Here is a 22,051-nt window from a genome sequence, read left to right on the forward strand (position 1 = left end):
CCTAAATTATAGTCCAGTGCTTTAACCATAAGGCCATATCTGAGAGCAAATGGTCTAATAATACAGACATTCAATGCACAGTACTTGTGTTGACGTCTGTAGGGTTTGTAGCCATGTGTGTATGAATCATGATTTTATGTATAGGCATCTTTACAAGTTATAGGAATCTACTGTCTGCTAGGACAGCTGCTATTTTGTGAGGAAGAGTTGATGCAACATGTTACTGCAGGGGGAATTCTGCGCCACTGCGCAGGCACAGAATTCATGTCCTCTGCAGATTTATTTGCTTCCTAGCAGAAAAATGACTTTCTGACAGGGAGGCTTCAAGAGCAGTCACACATCACTCCCTAGCAGCGAAGGTACATTGTTTCAGGCACATGGAGCAACCGACAGAGAGGTAAATCTCTGCGAAGTTGTGGACACCCCAGCCAGTGGCTCCGACTCTGAGCCAGGATCAGCTGCTAGTCCCAGCTGGGCTGGAGGCAGGAGAGGATGGGACTTCCTCTTTCCCTGCAAGGAGTGGAATCCTCCGCATCCTCCCCTGCTTCCTCCCCCCTTTGCTCCTCAGCTGTGGGAGGAGGTGTCATTGTATGGGGAGCTGCGCCACCATCCTCCCAACCCCCATGCATCTGGACCTTGCATACCCAGATACCCCTGCAAAGCCTCACCCAGTACATCCAAAACCCCACTAGCCCTCCATACCCAAACCTCAACCCCTGAATCTGGAGCCCCTCTGCACCCAGATCTCCTGCCTCTGGATGCTCACCCCTGAATCCAGACCACCCCCCACTGAGCTCCCTGCATTCAAACCCCCACCCTGATGCCCCAACCCCTGCACCACAGTGAGTCCAGACCACTCACACCTCTGACCTCCATCTAGCTCCACCCAGACCTCCACCCTACCAAGCCCCACTCCCCAAGCACCTAGACCCTTCCACACACTGAGACCCCCACATCTAGAGCCCTCCACTGAGCCCAAACTACCTTCATCTGGAAGCTCCTGCAGAACCTCATTGCCCCAGGACCTGGAACCCCTTCAACAATCCTCTGTGCATCTGGATTACCCCACACTAGACACCCCTCAACTCAGCAGCCTGCACCCAGATTGTCCCACACAGAATCCTCTTATTCCACATCTGTATCACTCCACACTTGGATCCTGCCTGGTTGAGCCTGCCTGTCCCACACCTGGTACACCTGGCAGAGAGGGGCAGGGCCCCAGGGTATTTTTGGGACAGGCCCAGGCCTTGTGCTGTGTCAGGGTCAGGTGCAGCCTCACCGCTGAGTCTGTGTCCCCGGGGTGGGGGAGCTGCAGAGTGACCTTTGTGCAACCGGTAGCCTGTGTTCCTCACTGCCATGCTAGATCCTCTGCATTTATTTATTGACAAGTAAAACTTGCAGAATTTTAAAATATTGTGTGCAGCATTTTCAATTTTTTGGTGCAGAATTTTTAATGTTTTGGCTCAGAATGCCCTCAGGAGTAAACATGTTACATCGGAGATACACACTTTTATCACCCTTATAACCCTTTTGTTTCTGTCTTCCTTAAATCTATCACTGTTTCAGATTGAAAAGTAGATATTAGTTCTGTTTGAAAAACAAGGACAATTGGAGGGTCAGGCCAAGAAATAATAATAGTAAAAAGCATAATTTAATCAGTGGGCTAGAGCCACAAAATGATTTATGTGCCTAAGTCCAAACCTCAGCTCCTCAGACCTCTGCTCAACTGCTGCCAAACCCTATAGGCACTTAAGCCCCCTAAGCACCTAAGTTTCTGCAGTTAAGCGTGTGCAAAAATACTTCAGTTCTGAAGCCCAGAACCTAGCTCATGTAGAAGCCACAGTGGGTTCAGCCAAGTAGGTATTCCTCTGCCTATCTTGCCTGTGGAGCACAATCCTAAAGGCATGTTCAGAACATGATTAACCCTCCCTCATCCTCCCCGCCCAAAAAAACAGACAGAGGAGGTAGTACATTTAGGAAAGAGGCCACTCCATCACAACACCCCTTATAGGTGGATGTCGCATTGTAGCAACTGTGGCAGTTTGCCTCTTGCATTCTTCAGCTATTCCAAGCGTAGGAATGGCCTGACCCTCCAACCAAGATATATTCAGGAGTGTGCCCTCCTCCACTGGCAGAGTCCTTTAACAAGGACAACAGAAATATAAAGACAACTAAATCCTCAGCCCCAGTGAGGTAACCATCCTTCTGAACCTGCTGGCCATCTTTCTCCCTCACAGTCAAGCCTCAACTATAATGCAGTTGTCCTCACATCTGTCCACAGTCTCACTCCACCCACACAATCTAGAGCTGACACAGTTCTCCACCTCTTCCCCAAGGCTTACCTCAGGCACATACTTCTTACTTCTCTACTCTTCCAGCCTTCTATCAGGCCCCTTCCCAGAGAGAGGGAACACCATGTATTCTCTCATAGGCGCCAACTTCGTGGGTGCTCTGGGGCTGGAGCACCCACGGGGAAAAATGCACCCACCGGCAGCCCCTACCAGCTTCCCCCCCCAAGTGCCTCCTACCCACCGGTGGGCCCCACGGATCAGTGCCTCCCCCTCCCTTCCTGCACCTCCCACCCGACACAAACAGCTGTTTTGCAGTGTGCAGGAGGCTGGGAGAGAGCAGGGAGGGAGGGAGAGGAGTGAGGACACAGCACGCTCAGGGGAGAGGGGTGGGGTGGGAAGGGAGCAGAACTGAGCGGGAAGAGGCGGGGCAGGGGTGGAGAGGAACTGGGCGGGAAGAGGCAGAGCAGGGGTGGGGTCGAGGAGGAAAGGGTGCAGTGGGGGCGGGGCCTGGGGTCAGAGCTGGGGGGTCGAGCACTCCCTGGCACTTTGGAAAGTTGGTGCCTGTCTCTCCTCTTCCAAATGACTCTCTCTCCTCATTTTAAGTCCTTCCCCTTCACCTAACCACACTCTCTCCAGGTGCAATCAGTAAGGTGACCAGCACTCTCAGGCTCCGTTAACTTCTTCACTGACTTCGGAGGGTTTCTACCCCATAATTATATTTCCCCACCCCCTTTAAGCCAGTATTTAGTACACTTAGCCAGGATGTGAGAGACCTACATTCAAATCCCACCTCTGCCTGATGTAGAGAACAAATTAGAACTCGTCTTCCACCTCTCAGGTGACTGCCTGAGCCACTGGGCAATGGGGTATTACTGCCTAGGGCTCTCTCAATCTTTCTTGTGGAACATTTTAGGACACACCACTCATTTTAGCATTTTCTATTGGCTAGTTTAAGCAGCTCCCTGATCAGCTTGCTGGCCTTTTGTGGATCCCATTCTTATGTGCCTAACTCCTCTCATGCATTGTATATGCAGCCTGGATACCTAATACAGGGCTGTGGATTCCACTAGGCAGCAGGGCATCTAAATATTGGTTATTGCAATGCTTAGTTTAAGTCCCCTTTGTGCAGATAACCCAGTGTTTTAGAATATCAGAAATTAAAACAAACACTACCATGCACTCATAAATTTAAAACGGAAATGTAAACTTAAATTTAAAACTTAAATTTAAAATTCCATTAAACGTGTCCTATATTTTTTCATCCAGCCTTGCTAGTTACCTCTCTCTGTGTGAAAATTATCTCTCTTTTCTTTACTAACAAGCCTGTTCCACCTATCAGATTCACTCAGTACCCATACAGTATTCAGCATTAAAGTTAATCACCATGGTTACCACTGTAACCATTCTATGCATCTGAAGTGGGCTGTAGCTCATGAAAGCTCATGCTGAAATAAATTTGTTAGTCTCTAAGGTGCCACAAGTACTCCTGTTCTTTTTGCGGATACAGACTAACACAGCTGCTACTCTGAAAACTGTAAAATCAGTACCACTGGACTATGTGGCACCACTGAATGAATTTGAGGAAAAGAAAAGTCCAGCTGAAGTGCTTAATTTGTAATTACAGAGGTGCCAGGGCTCAAGCAATTTTTTTTTGTTACTTTTATAACTGACATGGCAAGCCCAGAGGTCCTGGGGCTATAAACTGTCAAGCCTAGAGGTGCAGGTGCTCAGCACTGTCTAATTGCAAAATAATTTTTTCACAACCATCATGGTACCCGACAAAAACAAAACAAACAGAAAAGTAGATTTCAGTTTTCATGTAAAAAATGGCATTTTATAAAAAATTTCCAGTATACAGCAACTGTCAGAACTGTATTGTTCTGTGTGCCTTTTCACTATTAGCAATTGTCTCCCAGCAGTATGTTTTCATGCTATCCTGAAGAGAAATCAAAGCAGACTCTTTAATTAGTGCTTATAAATATCCTTATAAAGGGAGGCAATGCTCTGGGATTACCTAAACTAATTTTGCTTTAACTGTGTACTTATTAGCTTAGATTCATTTCTTTCCCCTCATTCTGTGTTCATATCATAATCATAGTCCCAAAATGGAAACCCATTGCCCTGATCCATAGACTCATTCCGTTAAATGCTTGCGCTTGTTAGAAAATTGAATTCCCTCTGTACTAGGAAAAGAAATTAAAATAAATGCCGTGAAATCACTTAACTCTATTGCATTTAATTAGATAACAGCAGACCTCATTAGTGAATTCAGCTATTACTCATCACTGTTTCAAAAACAGCATTAGTGATTATTTTCTTAATAACCAAAAAGTAAAGTAAGTAGATGCTGCACACACATCCCTACCTCTGCTGTTTCTATTTATGTATTTACTTGAGTCCCCCTATGTTTCCTTTCATAAACCAAAGTTAAAAAAAAAAAGCCACAGTAAACCAAGCGGGAAAATGGACTTTTTTTTAATAACATTTGGAATTTTTTTAAATCAATGTTTGTTCACAAAGATTTCGTGCTTCGTTGGTGCTTTGATGCAGAATATATCATGCTTAAGACCCAGGCAGACTAGAAAACATAATCCCAACTATATATATATATAATGATGGGGGGGAGGTCTAAATTAGCTGTTACCATGCAAGAAAGAGATCTTGGAGTCATTGTGGATAGTTCTCTGAAATCATTCACTCAATCTGCAGCGGCAGTCAAAAAAAGCGAACAGAATGCTGGAAATAATTAAGAAAGGGATAGATAATAGAACAGAAAATATCATGTTGCCGCTATATAAATCTGTGGTACATCCACATCTTGTATACTGTGTGCAGATCTGGTCACCCCATTTAAAAAACCTATATATTGTAATTGGAAAAGGTTCAGAAAAGAGCAAAAAATGATTAGGCTTCCACATGAGGAGAGATTAATAAGACTTGGGCTTTTCAGCTTGGAAAAGACATGGCTAAGGGGAGATATGACTGAGGCCTATAAAATCATGACTGGTGTAGAGAAAGTAGATAAGGAAGTGTTGTTTACTACTTCTCATAACTCAAGAACTAGCGGTCACCAAATGAAATTAATAGGCAGCAGGTTTAAAAGAAATAAAAGGAAGTATTTCTTCATACAATGCACAGTCAACTATGGAACGCCTTGCTAGAGAATGTTGTGAAGGCCAAGACCATAAAAGAGTTAAAAAAAGAACTAGATAAATTCATGGACAATAGGTCCATCAATGGCTATTAACCAGGATGGGCAGGAATGGTGTCCCTAGCCTCTGTTTGCCAGAAGCTGAGAATGTGTGACAGGGGATGGATCACTTGATGATTACCTGTTCTGTTCATTCCCTCTAGGGCACCTGGCACTGGCCACTGTCAGAAGACAGGATACTGGGCTAGATGGACCTTTGGTCTGACCCACTGGGGGCATTCTTATGTTTTTATGCAGTGTGCCCCAAACTTGGGACGCCGCTTGTTTAGGGAAAGCCCCTGTTGGGCCAGGCCAGTTTGTTTACCTGCCACGTCCGCAGGTCCGGCCGATCACAGCTCCCACTGGCCGCGGTTCGCTGCTACAGACCAATGGGAGCTGCTGGAAGCGGCGGCCAGTATGTCCCTTGGCCCACGTCGCTTCCAGCAGCTCCCATTGGCCTGGAGCGGCGAACCGCGGCCAGTGGAAGCCACGATTGGCCGAACCTGCAGACGTGGCAGGTAAACAAACCAGCCCAGCCTGACAGGGGCTTTCCCTAAACAAGCGGCGTCCCAAGTTTGGGAAACACTGTTCTTATGTAATCTGGAATGCAACTATTTATGTTGTCAGATTTTCCTTAACCCTTAGAATCACATCTAATTATAAATGGATCATTTGGAGTATTTGGTGAAAAGCTGAATAAAGGAGCTTCTTAAAGGCAGGAAAGTTAACAATCATTAGTAGGCAGCAGGAGAGTAGCTCGGGAGGACAAAAATTCAAAATTTCAAAATTATGGAATGCAAAATTCTAAATGTTCTGATTTTATTTCAGAAATGGCAACACGTTTAACATATTTAATCAAAATGAAACATTTTGACACTTCATTTTATAAATCCATTGATTCTGAGGCTAGAAGGGACCATTGTGATCTTCTAGCTGTGTAGCAGGGTACTGCAGGGCCCCTCTTGGATCCTGCCCCTACTGTGCTGACATAGTCACTCGGACACTCTGGAGTTCAGTAACCACTGGTGCTTTGTATTTACAGGTTGTGCTCCCACCACCTTTTCAACATACACAGCTTGGGGTTTAGTGTCTACCCCCAGGAGGGAAGAGCTACCACTCCCTTCTCCTGGCTTCCTTCCTCACAGGCAGGGCCAGCTCCAGCCTTTCTGCCACCCCAAGCGGTCGGGGGTGGGGGGAAAGCCATGATCGGCAGCACTTTGGTGGCAGCTCTACTGCGCCACTTCATTCTTTGGTGGCAATTTGGCAGCAGGTCCTTTCCCCTGAGAGGGACTGAGAGACCTGCCACCGAATTGCCACCAAAGAGCTGGTCGTGCTGCCCCTTTCTGTTGGCTGCCCCAAGCACTTGCTTGCTGCGCTGGTGCCTGGAGCCAGCCCTGCTCACAGGCTTTATATAGCCCCAGGCTAATTGGGTGGGAAGCTGTCTCCCATTCACCAATTAGCCACAAGTTTTCTCTAGCCAGCTCCAATTTATTTCCCATAATGGGAGCTGGTGTGATGGATGGCTGAGTCAGCATTTCTTGCCCAGCACCCTGTCACAACAGGTCATAGGACTTCCCTGAATTAATTCTTGCTTGAACTGCAGCCCATCTTTTAGAAAAACATTCAATCTTGACTTTAAAATAGTCAGTGATGGAGAATCCACCACAACACTTAGTAAGTTGTTCCAACAGTTAATTACCCTCACTGTCAAAAACTGCTTGTGAATTTGTCCAGCTTCAACTCCCAGTCATGGGAGCTTGTTACCTTTTGTCTGCTAGAGTGAAGAACACATTATCAAATTTTTATTCCCCAGTTAGTATTTACAGACTGATCAAACCACCCCTTAATCTTCTCTTTTTTAAACGGAATATATTGATCTCCTTGAGCATATCACTACATGGCATGTTTTCAAATTCTTTAATCATCCTTATGGATCTTCTCTGAACCCTCTCCAGTTTACCAACATCCTTTCTTGAAGTGTAAACACCATAACTGGCCAAAGTATTCAAGCAGCGGTTGTACCAATGCCAAATACACAGCTTGGTTCAGTATTAAACTGCATCTGCCTTAGCTTCCACAGTGGTTCATGGGAGTTGGATTCAGGTGCCTCTGTGGGCCAGGCTCCTTAAGTCAGACAATGTTTCCCATGAAGCACCTTGATCATAGGACTCCCATGATGCACAAGCCTGGTTCAGAGGGGAGATAACAGTGCCTCATGGACAATATAGTCCACCCAGGGAGCCCTTCCTATACAGGAGAATGAAGGCAGGAAGCACCAAAGCTATGACTCCCATGAAGCACTGTGTCAGTTCAGGGGGATATGGGTTAATGTTTATCACCCATTTTTAACTTAAATTTTACTGAAATGTTTGTTACTTTTAAAATAACTTTACAGAAGACACAGATGCTGCAGAAGGAACAATTACAACAGACAAATTTTACTACAGAAAGAAAGATGCACTTCCTATTGCATCTTGTATTTTCTCTTTTGTTTTGAAAATTTATACCAGTTACAGAAAGATTATACCAGTTACAGAAAGAAGGGCCATCAACACTGAGGACCCATATGAGAAAAATATTTAATAATCCTCATTGAAGTGGAAATTTAAAATAAAGCAGAAATGAATAAATAGGCAAAACAATCCCACTTATCCAAAGGAACAAGATAGAAAAAAACATAGTGAACATCTGACAAAGCCTTTTTAGCCTTATTTAAACATTGTCAGAGTTTACAAGATACTACAATAAAAGAACCAATCTGCTGAAAACTTCCCTAACGCTAATAGCTAGCGCAAGAAGCAACCCTCTTTCTCCAGACTGATTTCTCACCAGTGTGCCTGCACCACAGAGCTAATGTTAAACAATGAATTTATAAGGAGCGTTTGTTATGTACTCTATTAGTGTAACCAACAAATACCCTCTACAAACCACTTGTAATCAGATTTTTGAAGAGTTCAAAGAACTGACTCTGAAAAATCAAATTTGAGTTCAGTCAAAACACAATTCTATTTTTTATTATTATATTTTGTATCATTAACTTCTACAAGACCCCAAACAAGAGAGCCCCAATTCAATTTATTTTCTTCATTGAGCTAAAAAACGGTCTTGTTTAATAATTAGTCTAACAATAACAATAGCCTGATGTTGGTCTAACAATTTGTTTCTTCTGGAAGTCTAAACATAAGTTGGACCACCATAAAATGTGAACTACAGAAAAGTATACCCAGCATTTTTCAAGTGCTCTCTAATACTGTCAAAGGATTTTCTCTTCTTAACCAATGCAGCAGTCTATCTGAGAATCTTCAAAGAGACTATCACACCCATTGATTGCTCAGCTCTCAAGATTTTATTAGAGATTAGACAATAAGAAGCAGGAAATAATTTGTTCCTTCAATTTGATCTGCAGACTTCTTAAAAAGTAAAGGTAAAATTGACTCAAATTACTAAAGTAGGAGACAATTCTGTCATACAGAACTCAGTTCTTTAACTAATTAGCCACCGCTTCTGATATTTTAACACTGTAAAACTTTTGCTAAATTCAATTTTATAATCTATATCTATATCTATATAATCTATCATCTTTATTTATGTGATAAGCCTTTCAGTGATACCCTGGCTATGACCTCTGGTGAAACATCCCCCTCCATTTCTTTTACAATATTTTTAAACTGTATTAAATTATATACTGAGATGCTTGGGCATGACTACAGATCTCAGCAGAAGACCACCCACTGAAATCAATAGGCATTAGATCAAGCCAGAAATTATTTCTTTGGGTGATCACTTAAGAGACCTTGGAGAATATAAGTTTCATGACCCAGCAACATTCCCCTCAGTGTTGTAGTTTTTCAAGTAAAAATATATATATATATATTTTTTTAAATGCCTAATGGAGAATTAAGATTAGCAAATCATGATCATGAAGAAAGCCATGCATAGGACAGTGGTCTTTTCCTATGCAATTTTGAAATGATAAATTTAAATGTAAAGACAACCTACTGATATTGTAGAATAAACACAAATCTATTTAGTAAATGCAAGTCATCAGCTGGCTTGGTAGTTTGAACAAAGTGCTACCATGTAGAGGGTCTATGAGTATGTCTACACTGCTGTTAGACACCTACAGCTGGCCCATGCCAGCTGACTCTGGCTCATGGGGCTAAGGATAAGGGGCTGTTTAATTGCGCTGTAGACATTTGGGCTCGGGCTGGAGCTCAGGCTCTAGGACCCTGTTAACTGGTAGGGTCCCAGAGCTTGGGCTGCAGTCAGAGCCCAAATGTCTACAGCGCAATTAAACAGCCACTTAGCCCGAGCCCCACAAGCCAGAGTCAGCTGGCATGGGCCAGCCGCAAGTGTCTAATTCCGGTGTAGACATTCCCCAAGAGACGTGAGGCCCTTTTCTGTTCTCACACTGTAAAAGTGATACAGCAAAAGTAAGGATTTATTGCTCTCCAGAAGATACCTTCTTATGAAGAGCACTGATGAGCTCTGGAATGACTTGTGCCCAGGCCTGTTCCATTGAAGACAAGATTCCGTTTATTAATGGGCCTTCAGTGAGCAGGGGGCAGGACAAGTGTATGAAACAGGGAGATATTCTGCAGTTTCAGAGATGCTGAAGGACCTTGACAGACCAAAGAGCTATCATTATATAAAGTAAATTAACTTAGGAGCTTAGGTATTTAGTCTCTAAGTGAAATTTTATTGCCCTTCAATATGACAAAGGAATCAAATTCCAAATCTGAAAATGTATCTGGGAAGACAGAATAGTGTGGCAAATATACAGCAGACATACCATGCTCCTGATGTGGGAAAGAGCCTTCTGATTTTAAGGTGTGCCCTATAACCTGTCTACTTCCTCTTTAAATGAACTTCCTCTTGATTCAGTAAAGTATATTTAGACAGGGCTGTGCTATCAAGTACACCCTACCCTGATAAAACGCAATCTGATATAACACGAATTCGGTTATAACACGGTAAAGCAGCGCTCCGGGGGGGCGGGGCTGTGCACTCCGGCAGATCAAAGCAAGTTCAATATAACACGGTTTCACCTATAACGCGGTAAGATTTTTGGCTCCCAAGGACAGCGTTATATTGGGGTAGAGGTGTACTGAGCTTCAGCAAGAAGTTCATAGTTGCTGCACATCCTCTGTAGCACTGCAGTGTTCCATTTCCTGTTGACTCAAACACAGAGATGGAACCAATTGCAGAGACAGAGAGAATACAACCAGGTTAGCTTATAGCTGCCTTAGTTCTCTGTTTGTGTCATAAGTTATTTCTTGTTAATTAAATAAATTAATTAATCTAAAACTTGTCATTACTGAAATAGCTGCAAGTCATTCAGGGCAATCTATGCTGACTGTTCAGCAAGTGATTTGTACTCTGCTCCCTCAGCCTGGGAGTGATCGCTAGCCATGTGAGCAATCAAGAGGAGAACACAAGCCATAATCACTCATTTAGAGAAAGAGAAGGATGGACATGGAAACATGGAGGCCATTGCCAGGAGACTTCTAATCCTCAAGACAACTAATTAATCCTGAAACCAATTAATCTCTTTCATAAATATTGTTGATAGACTTTTTTTTTTTTGCATTTATTTAGATTTGTTTCTGTGTGAATTTGATGGCAAATAATGAAGGGTGTTAAAGGCCTTTGTGGTACTGGTGTGTGACGTTTTAATAGAAAAAAATTGGACAATAGCAAGTTATCCAAGTACTGAATTCCAGATAAATACCAGATAGGATTATTTTCGAGATACAATTTTTTTCTTCTGAGATGTTAGTCTTCTAAAATGACATGTGGTAAGAGTCGACATTTGCAGGAGGAGGACAACCCCAAACTTCCCATTTTTATATTAATCAGCTTCAGAGCAAATCCTCCCTCATATCAAAATCCAAATATTGACATAAATTATGTTCTGATATGATGACAGAAAGCTTAAATTTCATACAGAAAAATTCTAAAGTCTCACCAAAAAAAAAAAAATCAAGAAAAAAAAAAAGAACCACTGACTAGGGTTGCCAACTTTCCAATTTCTGGAAATTGGATAACCCTGTTCTGCTCCCTTCTCCTGAAGCCCTGGCCCCTGCTCCACCCCCTGCTCAACCCCCTCCCCCAAGGTCCCACCCTCTGCTCACTCCTCTCCCCCTACACCCTGCACCCATCGCACTCTCCCCACTCCACCAGTTACCTGCGGCAGGGAAGGAGGGGCGGGGGACACAGGTTCTCTCTTCCCACTGCACCTGCCCTCCTGGCATGATCACCCCATGTCCTTGGCCAACGCAGCCTCCCACACCCAGGTTCTCACGCTGACTCAGAGAGGAGCAGACAGTGAGAGAAATGCGTGGTCCCACCTCTTCCACTCCCAGGCACATTTCTGGCTAAATCAGCCTCTGACCCTGGCAGCCGGGCCTGGGCGGGGAGTGGAAGAGTAGGAACACCTATTTCTCCCGCTGACCACTCCACTGTGGGTCGGTGTGAGAGCCTAGCTGCCCAGTCAGCATGGTGACTGTCTGCGAGAGATAGAGCCTGGCTGCGGAGGCAGCGGCGGCAGTGAGAGAAAGACAGAGACCCTCTCCCAGCCCCAGCAGGCCAATCTGGGGTAGCGCTTGCCCCTGCATGTCCCAGCTATGTGTCGTCCCTGCTCCTGCAACTGGACTTTTGGTGTCTGGTCGGTGTTTCTGAATGGACACTGTTAGGTGCCATTTTTGACCAGACTTTCCAGTAAAAAACTGGACACCTGGAAACCCTACTACTGACACTGAAATCCACCTGAGTAGAGGGATGCTGCACAGCCTCTCTCCTGGCTGTTATTTCGGTTTATGAGCTAGAACAGCAGCCCCTCTGCATCAATTAAACAGGGTGTTGGAGCTACTGGATCTGTGTAAATGCAGATGTGAACCTTCCCCTAGCTTGCCCCTGACCATAGTTAGGCTCTCCAGACCAGCCTATCTGGGGCCATTACTTTCCATGGCATGTAGGGCATGCGGACGCACTGCCATGTAGCCACCTGCCTATGCTTCACCCAGCATAGCCCCTGTGTGGGCTTAAGTGGTGCAAAGGGCTTTGCACTGACGCTCTGCACGATGAGTGAACTTCACTCTTAGAGGATCCTGTAATCAAAGGAAACACAGGTAAATAGACATTTATTCATTTTTATAGGAATCTTTCCCTCAGATTGCAAAAAAATATTTTTGTAGCAATCACAGAAGGCTATAATGTGCTTTTTTCGACAAACGCAGTTCTGCATTGCAGGTGTAAATGATTTCTCTCAATAGAAGCATCAGAGCTCCAATTATTTGAACTCCCTATACTGGGTACTATTTAAACAGCTGGCCTCTGTCCTTTCTAAACACAACCACAACCCTACTGCTGATTTATGATTCACTGTGGTGTTACTGAACTAATGAGCCATAAAGGGCCTACTTTTTATGAGGAGATAATCAAGGCCACAAATTTATCACTGTACTCTTTTATCTGTCATTGTGGGACATAATGTTGAATTGGCACTTGGATGATAAGGATCAGCTTTGTTTTCTTTGCCAGCATTAAAATGTTTCCCAAGCTAATAGATTTTTGTTTCAGTTTTGACACCTATAACTATTGATTCTAGCCTTGACAAAGAAACTAAGGATTTTATATGACACTTTCACAGTCATCTTGGAAACTGTTAATGTCAAATATCTTTAAGAATCATTTGTTGTAAACTGTGCCAATTCAGACTGTAAACATGTTCCATGTTCAAACTTTGCAGAAGTTGGGGAAAGAAAAAAGCCTTTTCCTGTACTGTGACTTGTGTAGTTAGCAGCTTATCATGTATTTTGCTGTGTCTGGAATAAAGATAGAATGACACACGCTGTGACAAGCCATAAACATACCAAAACCACAAAAGCTTTTCTTGCAGTGTTTTCTAAAGGTTGAGTTGGGTTATTTATTGTAGGCAGTTCTGCTCTGACAAAAAATTCACTCAGATCCAAATAAGAGACAAAAGAATCCAGAGAAATCTCTATTCATGTCAACCTCAATAAAATCATAGAATATCAGGGTTGGAATTTAAGGGACCTCAGGAGGTCATCTAGTTCAACCCCCTGCTCAAAGCAGGACCAATCCTCAACTAAATTATCCAAGCCAGGGCTTTGTCAAGCCTGACCTTAAAAACCTCTAAGGAAGGAGATTCCACTACCTCCCTAGGTAATCCAATCCAGTGCTTAACTTCCATCCTAGTGAACAAGTTTTTCCTAATATCCAACCAAAACCTCCCCCACTGCAACTTGAGACCATTACTCCTTGTTCTGTCCTCTGGTACCACTGAGAACAGTCTAGATCCATCCTCTTTGGAACCCCCTTTCAGGTAGTTGAAAGCAACTATGAAATCCTCCCTCATTCTTCTCTTCTGCAGACTAAATCCCACTTCCCTCAGCCTCTGCAAGTAATCCTGCCAATCTTGGGCAAATAGCCCACCCTCCAGAACTCCTGGCCCAAATGCAAGTACTTGCTGAATGAAAAGGTTTTATGATTGACTGGAGAATTCTGCAAGGAACTGGGAAAAATTAGAGAAGCTTTTGAATTAAAATGTATTTATTTATAAAACTTTACACATCAGTTTAGCCCCTGAGCAGGGGCGGCTCTAGGCATTTTGCCACCCCAAGCACGGCAGGCAGGTTTCCTTCAGCGGCTTGCCTGCAGAGGGTCTGCTGGTCCCGTGGCTTCGGTGGACCTCCAAAGCCGCAGGACCAGTGGACCCTCCGCAGGCAAGCCGCCGAAGGCAGCCTGCCTGCCGCCCTTGCAGCTCTGGCAGAGCTCCCCCAGCGGTTTGTCACCCCAAGCACGCACTTGGTGTGCTGGGGCCTGGAGCCGCCCCTGCCCCTGAGTTATTTTAGGTGAAATTACTTCACAAACAGGAGGAGCTAGGAGAATCAGATAGTGTGTATATAAAATCCATTGATGAATTAGCATTAGAGGTCTGCCTGATCTGCAGAGGTCATAAGTCTGTTGCAGCCGTAGCTAGAGCCTTGACTCTTTAGCTCTGGAAGGGTCTGGTTCAAGACAGCTATGGCAGCTATTAAGGAAAACAGTAAGAATATGTTTAATTGTTAAGTATCTTGTATAAGAAATTTAACTAAATAACAGGACTATCGACTTAGCTATGTAGAAAACTGATTAGGTAGCTAGTCACCAAATATTTATTTACTGAGCTTTTGCTCTCTTCGATAGTCCACTGAGATGCTGTATGGTCCTGAGTAGGCAGTGGGACCTGGAGGAAACAAACAGGTGAGTTGGCAATGAAAAAAAAATGTTCCTTGATTTACTTGATAGAAAAGATGACCTTCAGAATAGAAGTATAAGGTACAATATATAGGTTCCCCCACACAAAGAGTTCCTTTATTTATCTATTTATACTGAACTGAGCCCTATATTATCCAGGTGCCAATATTATTAAAAGAGGAGTTGGCAGCAACACCTATATTTAAGATTGCCTAACACTTTCCTTATAAAATCCTTTTAAAAATTGTTTATAACTTTGCCAAACATTACTCATTTTGGCTGAAATTTTCCAGGCTAGGGGCACTGTTGCCAACACCCAGCATTCAAAAATCATGAGTCAAATCCCAGGCTATCACGAGATTGATCTCAAATGTGAAATGTTTAAAAAGAAATAATATTAAATTGTGGGTCTGTCTGTCTTCTGATTTTGAACACCCCTTTCCTTACCCCCACGTGTATATGAAAATTAGTGTTGCTGATTCTTGCAAAGTTAGAGTGAGTCATGTTTTTTGTGCCCCCATATCCCTACATTGATTCATTATGTACCCTCTTAGTCCCACATCAATTTTCACCCCTTTCCCCAGCCCTCAGACAATATGTTCTGCACTCCCTCCTGCCTCACATCTGCACCCTGCCTCTCAGCACAGCTCTGCTCCTCCTCCAGTCATCCCCCCAGTCTGTGGGGCAGCTTTGGAGGCTCTTCAGGTCACCCCCTTCCAGGCCTGGGGGGCCAGCTCCACAGGTATTTACCTCCAATGGCTTGGGGAGAGGGGAGGTTTCAGCTACAGTCCTATTCTCTCTATCTCTAGTCTCAGTGTTGCAGGATGAGGGAGGGGGAAGAGGGAGGAACAGAGAGGAGCTGACCTATTTTTCACAAGAGGGAAGCGGGGAGAAGAAAGAGACACCCTGAGCTGCTACGCTCTTTCCCTCCTCCCCTCTTGAAAAAACAGTATCAGCTGCTCCCTCTCCATCTTCCCTTATCCAAAAATTCCCCTCAGCTCCTCAGGGAAGAGATCCAGAAGTGGCAGCTCTGATTTGCTGTTCTTCCCTAGACAACAGAGAAATGGGGACGGTCATCAATCAGAGGGGGATTTCCTCCTGACAGTCTGAAAATCAGTTCTGAAGGTTGCCATTCCTGGTGTCATCATTTGACTTGCCCCTCCAGGATCTTGAATTGAACCCAGGATTCTTGAGTCTCAACATTCCTCTGCTGCAAATATCTGTGTTTGTCTCATCTCCAAGCTAACTGAGTAACAGGAGGCAGTAGTAGGCTGCTCCTCCACATAGAGGATGACAGCCTACTACTGCCACTAGTTACTCAATTAGCTGTTAATGACCAGTGAGGGGGTCAGTATGGTTCCATAGGGTGGAATTTCTGTTTTTCACTTCGCTTTTAAAAAAAAATCCTAGGAAATTACATGTAAAAGACAAAAAATATGTTCAAAGAATGTTTGCAAAATCAAGCACTCAAACATTAGCAGATGTCAGAATTAGAATTGCCCAATATGAAGTTTGCCAAAGGATGCTGTAGTAAAAATTGATGTCCTTTCGCAGATGTGGGATTTATTGTGTCTGCTCTCTTGGACCTGGGTGGAAATGGAAAAGGAGATGGCCAGATATTCTTGGCTGGGTTGGGAAGGCTGGAGATAATAGGCAGAGCCAATTTCTCAGTGGTCTGCATCTGTAACATGTCAAACAGGGAATCAGAGGTCTCTGGTGCCATGACCCCTGTTCACATCTGGACAGTATTTGCCATTCTTACCAATAGTTCCTGGAACAGTCTCAGTTCATCAGAAAGGAAACAGATGAGGCACTAATCTGATCCTCTGATGAAGTGCCATCTGTATATTCCTCTACACATCTGGTTCTTCTCATGGAGTATCATACCATTCCTCAAATACAGGCAGATCCTTCTTCAGGTCTGAAGTATCTGGTGCTGGTATTGGTGCTGGCAAGGAAGCTGGTGTTGGTGCACAATGAGGAATAGATGCTACTGAGGGTATCTAATGCTGAGGGGGGAGGTATGGTGCATAAGTCAGTGCCAAGTTCACAGCTGGAGTTGGTCTCACAGCTTCCAAAATGACCTTCATGTAGTCCTGTATGAAAGGACACATGAGGAGCTGAAGAGGGCCCTGCATGAGATTCTTCCGTGATATCTGGATTTCAGGCAAGATAAGAAGTCTGGTATTCCAAGGTCAAGTTCGGGAGAGGAGGACTCTCCATATTAATCTCAAAATAGGTTGAAGGTACTCCAAGGTGGCTCCAGATCAGAACAGGAGAAGTTGGTACAGGAACAGAGTCAAGCAGTGGAAAAGCATGCAGTGGGGTGACTAGTGGCTTTGACAGAAGACCTTCATCCACAACCCCTTCTTATAGCCAAGCTCCCATGGTCCACCTGATGAGATAGTTGGCCTTGAGCCACGAGGAAGGGCTCAGAGGCAAAAAGAAAATGTTGACCTCAGATGTGAGTCAAGTGGGTTTGGGTACTTTTAAATCACCATTACTAGCTTCGGGAAAGTAGGGCACACTCCCCGCATCAAACCTCTTGTATGGCACCATTCCTTGGGATGTAGGACCCCCTGTTGAACTGCTCTAGTGCCTGAAGTGGTGTTTAAGACTCTCTGAACCCTACAATTACTTACACATGCTCCCTCAAAGCTCCAACACAGCTATGGGCACTTATTTCAGAAACACTGTGGCAGGAAAGCAAGGAACACAGGATTAACAAAGAAATTTCTTAACTGCATTGACTTTACTCCTAAAGCACTTGACAGCTACAGATCTTGAAAAAATAACAACAATCCTGAGTTGTGGTCCCCTTCCTTAGACTCCACTTACTGTATAGTTCTTCAATGTTTCAGTTTTGGCAGAGCCCTTCCTGCTGTCTCTCTTGTAAGCCCTTATTTATGCGGTGTTGCTCTCTCTCTCTCACACACACACACAATAGGAATCCACTCTTAAATAGGGCCCCTGTCTCTCAGACATCAGCCCAAATTCTCAAGGCTTGTCTACACTTGAAACACTATAGGGGTACAGCTGCAGTGCTGCAGCTGTGCCACTGTACCACTTCAGTGTAGACACTAGCTTTGCCAGTGGGAGAAGCTTTCCAGTCAGTGTAGGTAATCCACCTCTCCGAGAAGCAGTAGTTAGGTAAACAGAAGAATTCTTTCATCAACCTAGTGCTGTTTACACAAGGCATGAGGTTGGTTTAACTACCTCACTCTGGGGTGTGGATTTGTTCATATCCCTGAACAACATAGTTATGCCAATGTAAGTTTCCAGTATGCAGTAGTTTTCAATCCAAACTGTGAAGGTCCAAATCACCTGGTCATACTTGATCCTCCCATTGGCAGGCCCCTGGGAAGAACATTTGTCATTCCACAAAGATGAGCCAGTACTTAAGAGTCATTGAGTATTTCTACACTTCAATTAGGCACCTGCAGCTAGCCCATGCCAGCTAGCTCAGGCTTGGCTAAGGGACTGTTTAACTGAGGTGTAGACCTTTGGTCTCAGGCTGCAACCCAATCTCTGGGACCCTACTACCTCACAGGGTCCTACAGTCCAGGCTCCAGCCTGAGCCTGAATGTCTCCTCCACAATTAAGTGGCATCTTATCTTGAGGCCTGTAAGCGCAAGTTAGCTGGCATGGGACAGCCACAGGTTTTTAATTGCAGTGTAGACATACTCATTGAACATCAATCACCCCCAGACTTCAGACTTGATTCCTGTCAGTGAAGTATCAGAGGGGTAGCCGTGTTACTCTGGATCTATAAAAAGCGACAGAGTCCTAAGGCACTTTATAGACTAACAGACGTATTGGAGCATAAGCTTTCGTGGGTGAATACCCACTTCATCAGACGTCTGTTAGTCTATAAGGTGCCACAGGACTTTCTGTCTGTGAAGGACCTTCAATAAACAGTCAAACAGACTCCATAATTCAATATAATTATATCACACCCTATAACAGGCACTTCCTGTGTTGTCACAAAAGCTGCTGAGGCCTTAATTTGGAGGGGCAGAGATTGTTTCCATATCTGGTGCTGCTTTTGATTTAACTGGTGCCAGATGCGGAATTTGCTACCAGTTTAAGGCCAAGAAGATTCTGGTCTTGAGCCTGTGATGAAAGGGACGCTGAGGCCAGAGTGCATCCTGGCTCCACTGTGACACGGGGTTCAGCATGGAGGACTGGTCTTGGTGCCACCCAATGAGCCTGTCAGAGCATCCGGCTGTAGGCAATGAGAAGCCAGATGAGCCTGGAGTGTTAAGGGTCTCTCCCTCTGGTGTTGGGGACTGAAGGTGTGGCAAACTGCACATTGGGTTATTGAATGTATCTCTCCCAGATACAGAAGGCACCAGACATGAATGTCTGTCTGCAGTATGATGGCCTGGCAGTAGATGCACTTCTTGTAGCCCTGATAAGGAGCCAAAAGCTCCTAGTACATGGAAAGGGCGAGCTACACTATACTTATTAACTATTTACTCAAAAACCTTAAGCTAGGCCAGGGGTCGGCAATCTCTGGCACGCGGCTTGCCAGGGTAAGCACCCTGGCAGGCCGGGCCAGTTTGTTTACCTGCCGCATCTTCAGGTTCGGCCGATCGCAGCTCCCTCTGGCTGTGGTTCGCCGCTCCAGGCCAATGGGGGCGGTGGGAAGCCGCGGCCAGCACATCCCTCGGCCCGCGCAGCTTCCCGCAGCCCCCATTGGCCTGGAGCGGTGAACTGAACCTGTGACTGAAATAGCCAGATGCCACCCAAAAAGCTTTCATCCCCTCACCCGCCTCCTCCCACTCAGCCTCATGATACCTAGTGGCCAAAAAAAAGGATTTCTTATTTCTTTTGATGAGTCTCCAGAACCTGTGGATGCGGCAGGTAAACAAACTGGCCCGACCCACCAGGGTGCTTACCCTGGCGAGCTGTGTACCAAAGGTTGCCAACCCCTGAGCTAGGCTATGGAAAGGACTACTGTGAGGATGGGTTCCGCACGCTCTTGGTGGTGCAGGTGAAGGAACTGAGGCCACTGAGGAGTTGCACTTCTTCGCACAGAGTAGGACAATGCTGTAACTAACATATGAGATCTCTTGTGCACAGCTGCCCCCAACGGATGTGGCTTTTCAAGGCAGTTTTGCAGCTTGATGCTATGAGGATCATGTTCCACAGTTGGGGATGCACAGATACCATTAACCAGGTTCTAATATATTTAATATGTAAATAGATAGTTGATGTCGATTTTTATAGTACTTCTATTTTATCAGAACGTCTTGCCATTCTGACAAAGGCAAGTCCATTGCCTTACAGAAGTCTAAGTATAATGTGTATACACAGTTACCTTTATCAACCAAACTTGATATAATTTCTGATGAGATTACAAGTTTATTTGACAAGACCTATTTTCCATAAAACTATGTTTAATTCTTTACTAATTGTGTCCCATATCAACATTTCCATGATTTTTCCTGGAATTGATGTCACACTAACTGGTGTACAGTTACCGAGGTCATATGATTTACCCTTTTAAAACATAAAAGTCCTGTATAACCTCCCCAGTGTTAAAAGATTTGTTAAAAATCAACATTAATGGTTCAAAGAGCTCCTCAACCATTTATTTTAATATTCTTGGGTATATGTTATTGCTCTTCCTCTGAAGATTTTAAAGTGTTCAACATCTTCCCTAGTTACTGTGGGAATAGAAAGTATTTCCTTACCACTTAAAGATATGAATACATCCTGCTCCTTCTTTCCAAACACAGAATAGCAATAGTCATTGAATATTCATGCTTTTTCTGGATGAATTTTGTTTATTCCTGATATATTTTTTTTTAAAAATTCTAATTATCTTTAACTCTACTGATCCTAGATTGTTCATTGTCATCCTTAGCCTCCATTATCAATTGTCTGCATTTCCTAACTACTATTCATTGCTATCAAATTCCCCCATCTTTTCCATCTGTTATATATTTATTTTTAATTGCTAGTTTCACTTTCTCTCTTACTCAGGATGTTTTTTAACTGAAACTTTCTTATCTGATTAAAGAATTGGGTTTTTGGAGTTATAAATAATACTTAACACAGAATTATCATTTTTATATCTAAAATTTTCTCCCCACTAGCCCTTTTTAAACACCCAAGTTCTTGTGGATGGGACATACTTGTTTCTCTTTCTTTCTTTGTCATTCATAGTCACAACAACATTTACCTTAATCTCAATATTTGGGGAGAAACATGTCTAATCAGTGAATGTCCTGTACTTTCTTGTTCAAAAGTATGTCCCTCCGCATTCTTCCTCCCCCACCCCAGGTTGAAGGATGCAATTGACAAATAAAGAGGGTAAAATTGGTCAAGGTCTTGCAGCCTTCTATTGCTCATAGAAAAAAGATATAGCTGTTTTAGTCAATAGAAAAAATACCGTTTTAGCTGATTCATTGAGTGAAAGTAAAGTGAAGAGATTTATTTTTTCACTGGAGGCAAGGTTGAGGAATGACAGTTTGCCTACCCTGCTGAATATATGTCCACTAAGTAGACATGCATGTGTCTAATTCAGATGCAAGTCCCTTTTCTGTTAGTATATTTGCTTTGTTTTTGCAGGTGAAGGATGCCATAGGGGAGATTTTTAATTGAAATCTGGTAGTGGAGGATAGACCTGGGAAAGCAGAATGACTTCCAGCTTTCACTTACAAATTAAATAAAATCCTAAGGGATCTTAAACTGGCAGACGTTTGGAGAAAATTAAATGCTAATGTGTGCAGTTGTACTTTTTACACCCATAGACATCAAATATATAAAAGCATTAACTTCTCGTCTGTTGCAGTGGGTGCACGATATATGCACAGGGTATAAGGTTAAATCTTATGAAGTAAGATGGAAATTCAATATCAAATCATGCACTGGCAGCATAACGTGCCCAGGCAATTTCAGCCTGAAAGTAGTGAATTGAATGGCTAGCAATCTTTTTTTTTTTTCAAAAAAAGTATGGCACTATTTCAGAATTAAAGCCCTTGTTGAATACTACAATGCAAATTATACCTAGAAGAATAAAGTAAATGAATAAATGGAATGGCATGAAATCTCTTGTACATAGGCTTTTAATAGCTACTGCCACAGAAGGAAAATATTTTAAATATTTTCCACTTAAGAACTTTGAAAATGGCTTCTGGAACTCATGAGAGCAGACAACTAATAATAATGGGAAAGGGTGAATGTTTGTCATGGTGGTCATAAAAGTCATGCATTGCATCACTTCCCTTAGTAAAATCCATGAATCAAATCCTGGCCCTATTGTAGTCAGTGGAAGTTCTGCCATTGATTTCAGCAAGGT

General features: G+C 43.7%; 1 protein-coding gene across 1 annotated transcript in view; it reads right to left on the bottom strand.

Moving 5' to 3' along the window:
* GPC5 (glypican 5) overlaps window positions 1-22,051 on the bottom strand; it is a 1,065,559-nt gene that overhangs the window by 551,162 nt on the left and 492,346 nt on the right. The gene's annotated exons all lie outside the window — the stretch shown is intronic.

Source organism: Mauremys mutica, chromosome 1 (genome assembly GCF_020497125.1).
Source record: "Mauremys mutica isolate MM-2020 ecotype Southern chromosome 1, ASM2049712v1, whole genome shotgun sequence".
In the NCBI taxonomy this organism is placed as follows: domain Eukaryota; kingdom Metazoa; phylum Chordata; order Testudines; family Geoemydidae; genus Mauremys; species Mauremys mutica.